The sequence below is a fragment of the Linepithema humile genome, chromosome 4 (assembly GCF_040581485.1).
Source record: "Linepithema humile isolate Giens D197 chromosome 4, Lhum_UNIL_v1.0, whole genome shotgun sequence".
Classification (NCBI taxonomy): Eukaryota; Metazoa; Arthropoda; class Insecta; order Hymenoptera; family Formicidae; genus Linepithema; species Linepithema humile.
Window position 1 is genome coordinate 6756841 of NC_090131.1, and position 13947 is coordinate 6770787.

A 13947-nucleotide genomic window follows, 5' to 3' on the forward strand; every position below is an offset into this window, starting at 1 on the left:
ATATATATATATATATATATATATATATACACATATATATATACATATATATATGTATATATATATTTATGTATTTATTGCAAAATATTTTTTGCAATTATCATGAGAATTCTTTATATCAGGCAGATGTTACTCCATAATTTCGCTCTAATTACTCGCGGTGTGTTTTGTTCTTTATTTATTTTGAAACGACCGAACGAATGTGAATTAATATAGCGTTACATACACAATTGACAGCTGTCGCTGATATTTGCGGGACGCATTGTTCGCAGCATATATTATGTTAAAACGTACATTATTTATTTAAAACAACCGTTATATATCTTACATCAAACGATTCTATTCATTATTGAGTTAATAATGTACTATTACTGGATGTAACAGAATAAAACGTGCACAGAATGTACATTCAAAGAAGATATGATTATACTATAAAAAGAATAGAAAAACTATTTGTGCAAAAAGTTAACTTCTTGAGCTAAATATAATAAATAAGATTTTTATATAAATTAAATTAATTCGGAAATAACCTTATTTTTTATTTTATTCCTAATTTTTACAATTATAAAAAATTAAATATTTTAAATTACAATTGTCGCGAGCTAAAACCAACGACACTAAAATAAAAAGAAATATCGATCCTTTCTTTTAAACGGCTTTCCGTGCGCCGTATGTCGAATTTCAGTAAAAGGGAATGTCACTCATGCCGGACGCTTGTCGAACAGCGTCGGAAACGAACCGGACAACATTCCTCGCGGCGATCTCGCCGATGGTCCTAAGAAGGCGATAAAAGCCATCGAAGATGGGGCACGAGGGGGGAACGTAGTCGCGAAACGACACACAGTGAGATGTCAGGACGATGCGTACCTACCTACGCGTGAGAATATGACGCGGCGTCCTTAAAAGGGGCGCCCACTTATGGGTGCCTCTTCATCGATCCGACCGAATGGTCAATTAACGCACGTCGAATTGCTCTCAGTCAGCAGATCGGTTACCGTGCTAGTGCCGTTCGATGTATTTATATGCGAGCTCTCGAACCGGGGCTCTTACCCATGAATGATTTTTGCCGGTCGGATTGCTGATGGACGTGTGAATGAAAAAAAGATCCGGAGAATGAAAAGTACGAAACACATCAATTGGATATTTAATTCTTTATATCTTGGACGTAGAAAATGAAAAATCACTTCTTCAACTTTGATTGTGCCTCGGTTTGAGATACCGCGTATAAATACACAATTACAATTACTCACAAAACTGATTAAGTGTTACAAAATTTATGCACAGAAACATTTTTAGTTTGTAATAAGATAAAAGAATAAGAGAAAAAACACCAAAAAATTTTATATAGCTTATATTTGATCAAAAAAATATTTAAATAATTTTTTGAAATTTTTAGAACACATCAATTTTGTGAATCATTGTATCTTATAATAAAAAGAATAGGACTCACCAATCGATGTACGAAGCAGCAGAAGTTGATGACATTCTGTAACAAAAAAATAAAAAATTATATTAACAATTAATTCTTTAGAAAGTACAAGATAATTTATAATTTATTACACTTAATACGGCAATTTCAACAAAATAACTTTAATAAAATTCCAATCATTCAATTATATAATTCTAAATATTTAAATAACTAACAAAATAAATAACCAAATTCTAGAACTTGTCATGCTTATACATTTTTATATATTTCTAAATTTAATATTATAATTTTATTCATTCAGAGCTGTTTGAGCTGTTCATCGAAAAGAAACAAACGGACGAATAAACGGACGAAATCAAACCCTTTCCTTCCGCTAAATTGGCGAGATCAAAAAGAAAAAAAAATCCGTCACATTTCGAAATACGTAGGCGGACAGCGGCACGTGCCTCACAATAGAGCTCGTTAGCGATTTCGTATGATTTTCTTTTTCGTTTCTTTCTCTAGATGAACGTCCACCTTCCTGTCGTAAATAAGGATCCCTTCCCGCACCAGATGTCCGGTAATTAGCGATCATTAATTACGTGAACAGACAGAGCAGCGTACGGCGCAGGCTCTTACAAGAGAAGATCCCCGATCTCATGCGATATAATTGCTGGACGGTAAAATATTTTAAACAAAATTTTTGTCTTTACAAAACATACTACATATAATAAAGCGTAAAAATTGCGCAAAAATATTCTGCAAAAATCTGACGTCTTTTTATAGGCTTTTACTTAACAGTCAGTATATATATGTCATTAGTTTAAATGATCAGTTTTAAATAATTTAATCCCAGACAAAGTAACAAATTTTCATATTTATTATCAAATTTTTAATATTGTCATTAAACCAACATTTAGGTATTAAAAAACGTAATTAATATCTAAAAATTAATATACAATGTTATATTTTATTAATATACAATATTTCTTCGCTTTAACGAGAATAATAATAAGCTCACCTGTCATTTGAACAAAAAACATATATTACAGAATAATTTTCTTCGCCTATAATACTAGGTTAGCAAAAGCCAAAAGAAAAGCATGGCTAATATCCCGTTAGAAAGAAGGGCGGAGAAGGGCGCGTATACGTTCCCGGAGAAAACGGAGAGACAGCGGGAAACTGAGACAGATTTTGACCGAGTGGTCACTCGGCTGTAGGGCGTGACGACCAAACCAGAAGTGGTCAAGCATCGAAAGGATCGCTGAAAATCGATTTCAGGCACAATTTGCGCCGAACACATCGCCCCGCGCTCTTTCGACCAAGAAAACAAATTAGTTCGTGAGATTCGATTATCCTTTCCATTTTCTTTGCGTTCCTTTCTGTTCTTCATATCAATGCTCGGCAAATTATATAATTTTTTTTTTTACTATCAAACTTTATATTTAACTATTCTTGTAAAATAATGAATGATCTCTCACAAATAATTTTTTGAAATAATTATGTTAATCGACATAACGGTCAGTTTTCATTTTTAACTTTCTTCTTTTTGATTTATGTATCTATGTGGATGTCTTATTAAAGTGAACTCTATTCTAATTGTCAGTATCACAGAATTTAATGGAGCCGTGGAGAAGGAAATTATCCGAATCGTCAATGTTATATTAGAAGACATGACATATAACGTTGAAGAGAATACTGATGACCCAAAGAGTATACCTGACAAATCTCCATCCGAAGTGAAGACAATTCGTCTCGGACTACAGGTATGACAGTGAAATGGACAAACGACTTCATAAGCTTCTGACAGTGTCTAGCAATGTCAAAAGTTTGAAACGTCTTATTAGTCAAGCTTATTAAGAATATTGTACACGTAAATTTGATTTCTAAAAGGATTCACAGTGTGATGCCTATCAATCATTCGAAAATAATGTAACATAGACGGTCAAAAAGTGTTATTTAATTTGACAAAATTAACGTAATAAAAAAATAAAGATAAAAGTGAAATTTCTTCTTTCTTTTTAAAGTGTGAATAATTCTAACGAAATCCGCGGCTTTACAATGAAAGTGTCAAGATAATCGAAATAAAATTTAGATCGCAACCTTTCTTTCTTTTGCGTCCCGAGGGAGAAGCAATTCGTTCCAGACTGCAGGTACAGTGAGAAGGTAATCGAGGATCAGAAAATTTCGAGACACCTTTCGCTACCCTTATGGTGTCAAAGTCGGCACCCTAGACGAGATCATGATTATAGGCCATCTGACTCCGTGTCGGGTGGATTTTTCTTCGACACTCGACTCACTCGGAAACTCGTTAATCCTTTCGGCAATCGTTCGTTGACTAACGAGAGGACGCGCGGAACCGATCACCCGAATCAATTTAACTCGTTCGCAGCATCGCACCGCCAAAATTCGAATAGAATTTCCTGGCGCCGTCTAGAATTTCTTTCAAAACCACGATAGACTTTTAAACGAAAGAAAACAATTATGTGTTTTATAATAATCAATTCTCAATTTCACCAATTGATTGCAAAACAATAAATTCAAAAGTTAGATATTATTATATTCTAACTCTCCATAAATTTAATTGCAATTAAAAAATATTTAAACCAATTTAATAATTATAAATTTCATATAAAATTGGAATATCAATAATAAACATTAATGAAATAATTTTTAAACAAAATCTAGAAAATGTAGAATAATATGAGTGATTAGATGTAGTTAATGAGTCTATAATGTTCATATCAATGTGCTTAGTCATTGACTTTACGTTCTCCATTAAGGAAAAGCGTGCCGAAAAATAAACGAGTGCTTTGATACGCCGACTGATTAGTTTTGCTCGCTAGTTATTAAATTAATCCTCAGGAAAACTGCTCGAGAAGTGACCAAGCGTTTTCCTTAACGCATAAATCGAGGCAATAACGTCGAATAAAGTCGACGAAAAATATTCGAAGGTGCAATTAACGTGCCTAAACCGACAACGCGTGTAATCGATGTTCAGCAAAGAATCAACGGAGGAAGAAAAAAAATTTTCTCGAGCGAGAGCCGTCTGATAAATTATAAATACCGCCACACTCTGCCGATCGTTATGAAATAATAATCTGAGTTCTCAGTAAAGATGTCCCCGCAGGACGTGCGTTCAAAGAAACTTGTTGCTCAACTAAAAACTGCACCACGCACGAGATAGCCGGTTCTCAATCGCTACTCGCCCGAACATTGAGCTCGATTGTCTAGTATACTTTTTATTCCTTTTATACTAAAACCTATTAAAAATTCTTTTTTATCTTTTATAATCGAATCACTATCTACTAATTGTTACACTCTATTTTAACACACACAATACTTTAATAACACCCTTTTATTATCACTTTATTATGCTAGTTATATCACTCTGACACCGTATTCAAAAAACTAATAATTTCTTAAAAATAATTAAAAAAAACACGATAAAAATAATGAAATAAGTAAGGAAAAGAAAGGAGGCGTCAACCACGAGAATCGGCTGAAATGCTGAGATAATTCCAAGCACTGATATAATGCGATCCCATAATAGCCTTTATAGACGTGTGTAATGTCGCGCGACGATAGAAAGAAGTCTCACTCGAGAAAAACGATAATGTGAAACGCGGCGAAAAGAAAGGAAAGTTGCGCCGCAAATGAGTCTACGTCACGCAAAACCGCCAGAAATGATAGGAATAATATAATAGCACGCGGTGCGCAAGTGAGAAGTAAAAGGCGCAAAAAGAGGGTTAAGAAATCACGTATTACTAAACTCAGGGTTCACGAGCTATTCATCGACCGATCGAGCGCTCTATACATTAAATTAGGTCTTCATCTTGTATTCTTTTTTACTGCCGGCTGGACGTCAGTTGCACGGGATAAAATCAACGCGCGAGGAGACCTACAGACACTCTAATCAAGTCCAAACATATTCACGCAAAGAAATCTACATGGAAACTAGTAAAATGTAAATACTGGCGCCTCATATTATGTCAGCAACGTTACGTTAATATTTTAATTGTTAAGAAGTATAGTCTGAATTAAAAATAACAACAAGTCAATGTGATAGTGTTCTTTGATTATTCGAGATATATTATCACATCAACTTGTCGTCGATATTAATTGCCAACGAAATTTTTTGACAATTTAAGATGAGAAATATTAACTTTGTAAAGTTATATATTTCACAGAATAGAAGACAAAGTTATAAATCTCCCACAAAATTTATTAATTTTCAATGTGGATGAATTCAATGATTGTGAATATGAAAATACTATTAGATAAGTTGATTGATTGTAGCATTTATCTTCAGTTATTGACAACGCTTGCATGATTCCCTCATGCTTTCAATCGTCATGACAAGTGTGGCATGGACATTGCCATATGCCATGCGCAACATTTTTAATTTACCTTTCAATCGGTACAAATTGTTACCTTAGCACGCAGAACGCCCTGGCATTACCGTCAACCATCGTGTCCCTGAATTCGCGTCGCATTCTATGTACGGCCGCGACTGCCTAAATTATTGCGTTCGCGAATACCGTATTATCGGCACGCGGCACGCGCGCTCCGCAATATGGCGCACAGATGACCATTATGATATCTCTCACACGGTATTCACGAATCTCAAAACCAAACGGCGCACGCTGCCGATCACTTCTGTCAGGACAGATTGGCCGCAGAACATTGACAAGAATTCATCTGCCTCGCACGAGTCGAAGAATCGATTAAATAGCGTACAAAGCCTGTATTGGATCAATCTGTTCTTTATCGAACAGAATTAATTCTTAAATCTGAATAAATGTCAAAAAACATGTAAAGTTTCTAATTGAAGGATTTTTTATTGCAAAATTAACAATCACGACAAGATAATTTACATTTATAAATTTTGAGAATATAAAAATTAGTAATCAATATGTTTAAAAAAATCGTATAATATAAATATTATCAATGACATCGTGAAAGAAATCATATTAATCAGATTCTAATTTGCATATCTCTGACAATCATTTAATATTTTCCTTGGCTTTTGTTATTGCCAACCGATCCTCTTGTAATTGCATATCTAAGGTCATCGCTTGTTAGTTCAGTATAATCCTTCAAAGCAATCTGTTTGACATTAAACGCATCTATTCTAACTGTAAATATTGCATTATGCACCAATATATAAACTGACGCGAAACTTTACATTACTACAAAATATACAAAGAAAAAACAACCAATGCAAAATTGATGACAAATGCGTACTGTCTATCTATTAATTAAGATACGTTATTAAATTACACATTTTAATGTAAAGTAGAATAATAACTATTTAAAAGATTTAATTGTTATTAAATTATAAGTTATGAAACAGAATGCTAATAAAAATTATGAAACTAAATAAACTAACGTAGCAACATTTAATGCAAATTGAAATTTTTTTAAATATATGATATATAACAACTATTTATCCTAAAGCAAAAAATTACTAAATTATTTTCTAATGTAAAAATTCAAGACAGTACTGAATACAAGCTAAGCTGCATCAGCTGAAGGTACTTAAGCATAAATATGTTCATCCAATCTGAGCAGTCTTTCAACATTATCTCGCATACGCGTCTTTATAGCGTAGCTTCCTTATAATAGGTAATAGTTCCTGCGTCAAGCTGTCGCGTATTGTCGTGCATCAGAATTAATGTTACCGGGCGAGAAAATGTATTTTAACAAAGACGCGTTTCCGTATAAGGTTCTTGAACCACCACAGTCGGAAAATAAGCAGCGAACATATGCAGACGAGAGATAATCGAAGACGAATGTGCCGCGCTCGTCCAATCGCCAAGTCTTTCAGCATTTCTTCTCGCGCGCTCGCCCGTAATTACATTTTACATCACTGCGTTTTTCGAACAGCTCCACACCGCCAATCGCGCGATTCTGTCGCGCCGCTGACCGCAAACTTTTCAATAAGTTCGATAGAAATCGACTCGGTCCGTATCTATCGGCACCGAACTAACCTGTCATTAAATGATTATTAGGGGAGGGAAATAATACTCCCGATTGTTAACGGGCCTGGCAATTAGGGGGTAGTTAGCCCCGTGCGCGCACACCCTCGTTTACGGTGGCCGACCACCGCCGACAGTGGCCGCTGCCGCAGTCACGCTCCGCCGATCAGGATGTAACCGATGCAACAGATGACACTGACTTCTCGATTGCGCGCCACGCTATCCTACTATCATGACGAGAGACCCCATTTATCGCTCCCCCCTCGACCAGTCTGCCGGCTCGTGCCATGTGGTGATCCCCCTCGTCTACGCAGAAACGATCGTCCCGACGACGTGTCATCGGTACGCCTAATTTACGATCGCGCTCACTTTGTTTCGACCTGGCTCGCCCCAATATAGCTAGTAATCCGGAGTATCCTTCGACTAATATCCATGTATTTAAGCCTTTGAACCGTAGCCGAGTCCCAGCTCTAATTTCTGCGACGCATTCTCTCATAACGAACTCTATTTCGGGGAAGATTCATAGAAAAAAATTCTTATTCTAAGATAACGACGATGTTAGAATTGACGCACGAAGAAAATTACTATGTACGGCAGTAGCCGCGAACGATAAAGCCGCGGGCCGAAAATATTTGCTATGTTTCGCACGTGAAAAACATAGTAAACATTTTTATAATTCCTTCATGATCCGCGACTACTGCCGTGCATAGTCATTTTTTATATAAAATTTTCTCCGTGCAGTGATAGAATCAGTATGGAGAGAAGATTTCTCCACTAAACTTATAAAAAAAAAAAAATGTTTAACACATCTCGATTCTCTAAAAAGTAACTTCAACTTTCGAAAAGTCCGACTTTTACCGAGCATCTAGACTCGTCGACTTTCGCTCGTTTTTCCACGATGTAAAGATGAAATAACGCAAAGATGTTCTTTGTGAGAACGAGATATCATTAATCAGCGATGGTTCGGAAAGACTTATCTCGCGAGTTGTAAGGATTGATGTTACCCCGAGCTACTTGATAAAATACCGTACACCGTCCCAGTTTCTTAATCCCCGCGCTTTGTCGATCGGCGCGTCTCGACAAAGTTAACGTTCGCGGCTACACGACGATTTGTCGACGTTCGACAGAATAGATCCATTAACGAACTGGTCGGCGAGGATTTATGGTCACGGAGTTCCATTCCCTTTTTTCTTCCCGCGCTTGCTTGCGACTATTGTCACGAGGGGTTACCGCGACGACAGGTCTCTTGTCTCTGTCTCGTTGCATTCCGACAATGGCCGGGTGATTTGACGAATAATTTGCAGTCGTTCGTGGCGATCATAAAATACCGCTACCCTGAACAGGCTCCGAGAGACAACCTGGACTAAGTGAAGTGCCGTGTTGAGCCACTGAGTGTTACCGTAGAACAGTCACATATGTCTCCCGCAGGCTTTCAGATCGCAATCGATAATTATCGATGACTGCTCGCAATATACGATTATTGCCTTTTACTCTTCGGCAGCTTTAGATCGTTATTTGAGCTGATGTCAAATTTCTAAACAAGTATTAAAGTCAGTTTAAATATAAATTTTGTCAATTTTGTGATAAAATTACGAGACAAAAGTAAATCAGCTTCTATCATCAATCTAATTGTCCTCCGGTCATCCGATTAACTATTTCGGCAACGAAGCTTCGCGCAAACCTTTCCCGATTATAACCGATGATATCCGACGGAGCACGCCGTTACGCTGTGGTGCGTCAGAAACGCTGGGCGCGATGCAACATGCCGTCGGTGGAAAAGGGTGGCCAAGCCCCGGTCTCGACCGGGGGCGTGACTCTTCGCAATTACACCCCACGTGCCGGTCGCGTGGCTCTCGTCGTCGTCGGCTGGCCGGCCGCGAGCGATCGTCAGAGGCACGATCTCCCGTTCTCATGAGGGCTTTAATACCACGCTCGCCGCGCGTAATGTCGTAATGTCGTATTCCGGTGAGTCATGTGCGAGAAATCGCCGTTGCGCCGCGCGACGGAGCGCGACGGCACGCGGCCCGACGAGCGATTCCTCTTCCCTCCTTTCGTCCACCGTCGGCATTATTCGCCCCACACTTTTTCGCGATGCCTTTCTTCCCTTACCGTTCTTTCGGTCAAGCGTGTCGAATGCGTTTTGTCCGACCGAAGGCTTCGCGGAATCGTTCCGCGTCAGAGTCGTCAATGTTCCCCGAATCGAAATTAATTTCTTCCGCGCCGGATTACAGATTCGAGAGGCTTGTTATCGTTCTCCCCGGAAATATTATATGTCGAGCTGTATCAATGCGAGGTTGACAATTATCCCTTAATATATTTCCGATCTGATCATTTCAGTCGTCATCGTAAAAGTTCTACGTTGCAATTTATACATTGCGTCATTACACGTTAAGTTAATCGAACCGAATCGAAACGTCAATTGCGAATTTCGTGATCTTTTTTATGACGTCGAGCGGAAGACTGCGACTATCTGTTCGCTGGAGCGTTTTTTTTTTCCTTTCTTCCTTTCCGAGAGAATTTTCCGGTTAACCGTATACGTACGCCACGGCAACGTGACTTGACGAAATTATGTAGTCGTTGTTCTACGTTTAGAATTTATCGTAGATAACGGGAAGATGATGACCATACGATTATCATAAGTATCATCCACCCGTCTCTCTCTCTCTATGCATCCGCGATGTTCGTCTAGCGCGATCGAGGTATTGTTAGCGCACAATTTACATGCTTACACCCACGCTAATGTCACGTATACAAACATCGATTTGACACTTAATCGTTCGGATAACGAATCGATCTTCCCTCGCCGCGAAAAGGGAGATTCGTCGGCGATAAAGAAAGTTGACACCATTCATTACGCGAAATTTTCTCCTTCCCATCAAGTAAATTTAAATGGATATTACGGTATAAAGCGCATTCGCGCATAGCGTGTATCACGTGTAAACGAATGATTTTATTTATCGGAAACTTGCACGGACAAATAATAAATTCTTTATTTTACCATCAAGACTAACACGTAAAGAAGAATAATTTGATAAACAACATAAAATACACCATTAATTAAATTGAGATTACAGTTAAAGTTTCGACGTTCACTCGAGAGGGAAACAATCGTGATTGACGTAATCGTAAACGCGTTAAAGATGATGCGTTAAATATAATTACGGTGAACGTCCTGTCCGTTCCTGATTATATCTGTCTATAAAAGATAACGATCATAAAAGACCGGCGATAACTAAATAGAAATGCCTAATGGTGCTGGCACGGTACTCGAGCATTCTCGCGCACCAATACGGCGACGGCCGGCACAGGTACTCGACCGTACGAGAGCCGATTCCAGGTAACGGTGCTGCCACTTTAGCATATATATGTTTATATGCGTATCTATCGAAATAATAACGACGTTTTATACATATAGTAACCATTGTACGACGTTAAATCAGGAAGCAAGCAAGAGATTTATTTGCGGTCGTGGCGATAGCATCAAATTATTCGAAAATACAGTAGCGCATCAATGCGCATTTTCAGATATTTTTCTGTTTTATACGATCACGTACATATTAGATATAAACAGGAGAGATATCATCTTTACCTTCCCCAATGCAAAATCTTTCATGAGCAGAAAACTAATTTTGTCCTTAAATTTCAATATCTAGTCAAACGCAATTGTAATTGGGAAAAAATAATTACGCGCCTATTCATGCCAGAATATAATATTGCCTAAGTAGTAGCTCAAATTTATCGGATGATTGCATTGCCGCTTCTCGTTTAGGCAATTCACATAAATGTCATTTCGTGTCGAAGGTACATCGAAGGTGGCTTCGTAAATTGTCCGATTTATAGTGCCCCGAATTTTATGATGCAGCTGATACTGCAGAAAAATCCTATAGCGCGCGATAATTACAGTTCCATCTGCTTCCATTATTATAAACGGTTCCTAATATATGCAATAAATTTCGAGAACATTGAAGAGTGAAGAGAAGGAAACAGAAATGATTAATTACACAAATGTTCACATAAAAATATTAAAATAAATTTTTTTTCCATTTTTTTATATTTAAATAAATTTTTAAAACTGGATATCATAGCACGACGTTAAATAAAGAAGTAAGATATTTAAAACAAAATTTTATCTGAAACTTGGCAACTGAAAAAATTGAAGACTGAATTAGTTTTTAAATGATAGAATTCGTCTTGTTTACGCGCGACGAACGTTTATAAATAATAATGCAATTTAGCCGCCGCCCTTTGATTCATTGTGATCGCGGTGTAGTCGTGGGCAACGAGCCGTGGCAGCACGAAAAAGAAGAAGATACCCGATGGAAGCGCCCCGTTTACAATCTACCTATGTAGATTCCAACGAACCTCATGCATTTCGACCGTTGCAGTCTGGAGTGTGGCCGTACTTTTAGCGGATAGTTATCTATAAAATCTCCCGCCAAAAAGGTGTGCGGCAGACTCGCCAAGCGTGAAGACGATCTCGACAAAGAGAGAACCGGCGCGTCATAATAATCCGCCTCACTATCGCTACCTACTAAAAATGTCGAGAAAAACATTTGTAGTTTCTTTTTGTATAAATCTAATAATTACCATCCAGATGGAGTATAGAAATTTGTGAAAGAAGACCACAAGTATTTAAAAAATTCTTTGTTTGTTGAATTAACAAATATCCAATAAGTAAGATATATCAAGTAAGATAATCCGAATATACAATCAAACAAATAATTGTCTAATGAATAATACGCATGTGACGTTTGCAAGTAGCATCTATTAAATTGAATAACAAATTGGCGAATCAGTGGTGATTTAACGGTGATATTCAAGTGATTAGGCAGAAATTATAATACGTAATCCGCTATATGTATATATATAACAATGCGTTAGACTTGGTGAATACACATCTGGTAGTTCAGTAGTACATTTAAGGACAACGACTTCGGAAATTTCGCTTGCGAAACTCCGTTAACTTTTGATAAATCGTTAATCTTGAAAACAGGCGGCAAATATAACGTCGCTATTAGACGTACAATATACATAATACTATATACATAATACGAGTCACCGTTACTTTTAAACTGACCGTTACATGATATCTCTCTATATATAGGCTAATTAAAAATAAAGAAATAAAAACGTGGCGTTACAGAATAGGCACAAAATCAATTCTCATTTTGCAAATATGCAATGGAGAAACAATTTCTTTTGCTTTTTTCCGACATTCCCATAAAATTGGCTCTCTCTCTCTCTGTCATTGATCGCGCCGCACCAATCATAGATCGAGGTCTACGATGCCGCATTACAGCACGCGACGGCGACGTGCAAAATCGGCTATTGTTTCAAACATGGCGAGACTATTATTCCCGCGGTTTACCCTTCGCGCTTTAACGACGAGCAGCGTGCCAAATCGAGCCGTGCCAAATCGGCTATCGTGGTCTATCCGTGGCGCGTGGCCCGATCGGCAGAAATTAGTCACGCAGAAATTAGACACGCATCCCGCGCACTGGGAGAGATAGAGAAGTCGTTAAGGTGGACGAGAGAGGGAAAAAAAAAGAGAAGGCTCTCGACCGGCCAGCGTCGGGGGAGAAGAAACGATCGCGTCAACCAGGACCACTTCAAGTGGATCGATTTCAATATGGTACTCGGCCATGTTTAATGACTCGTAAATTGGTTCTGCCCACTACGCAGGGATACCCCTCACTGGCTCGTCATCATTCAATTTTCCGTAACACGAGCGGCTAGGGGGTGCTGTTCTTTTTTTTCTTCTTCTTTCCCGTGGCGGACCCCGCCGTGCGACGATTATTGAAAAATAATCCCCGATTGGGATCGCGATCGAGTGGGCGAGCCGCAATTTGAGAAGCTCCGAGTGAAATTTCATGGAGATGCGTGCATGAAAGTCGATGAGCGGCGCCGAGGTCTACGGTTTCACGGATTTTTCAAAATCGCGACGATAATAACGATTGTCCACTAGCGATTTTAATCAAATTAAATTGTATCTAGTTAAGTAGATTGATAAAATGAAGATAGTAGTGACAGAATTATGTCTCGAAAACAATAATAACATTGACGCGTACATTGACTTTACTTTTTATACGGCGTATCAGCAATCGGCGTATAATTAATCAGGATGTCTATCTTCACGCATACGTGCGCCCACCTTGCGATCAATTATGCCGCACGCGCTAATTTTAAATTACCCGACCTTATTCCTCTTCCTTCCTGCACATTTTTGCATATAAAGACGCAATACTGCATTAACCGATATAGAAATAAAAACACTTTACACATTACTCAGCAATAAGTTATTCATTAATAAAGTTTAATTATTTCCTATCTTAAAAAGGCATGTAAAACCGATACTCGCATTCATTGTTGCCGCTTTTCCGCGACGCCGATTGGTTATCCCGACGTGCGTTGTGCGTTACTTCGAGCAGTTGTCATTGCGAAAGTTGCACACTTTGAGCGCGCGCTTGTGTATGTCTAGTACATTAAATTTTGTATACGACCGTTTGCGTGGTAATATTCAAAAGATTAATAATGGAGATCGATCATCGATCCGAGGCC

At 38.1% G+C, this 13947-nt stretch overlaps 1 long non-coding RNA gene across 3 annotated transcripts in view; it reads right to left on the reverse strand.

The window, feature by feature from the left end:
- Positions 1–1447: 1447 nt before the first annotated feature.
- LOC136999481 (uncharacterized) overlaps positions 1448–13947 on the reverse strand; it is a 57707-nt gene continuing 45207 nt past the window's right edge. For all 3 annotated transcript variants that reach the window (XR_010889877.1, XR_010889875.1, XR_010889876.1), the window contains one exon: positions 1448–1486. This is a non-coding gene — a long non-coding RNA (uncharacterized lncRNA). The remainder of the gene's footprint in view (positions 1487–13947) is intronic.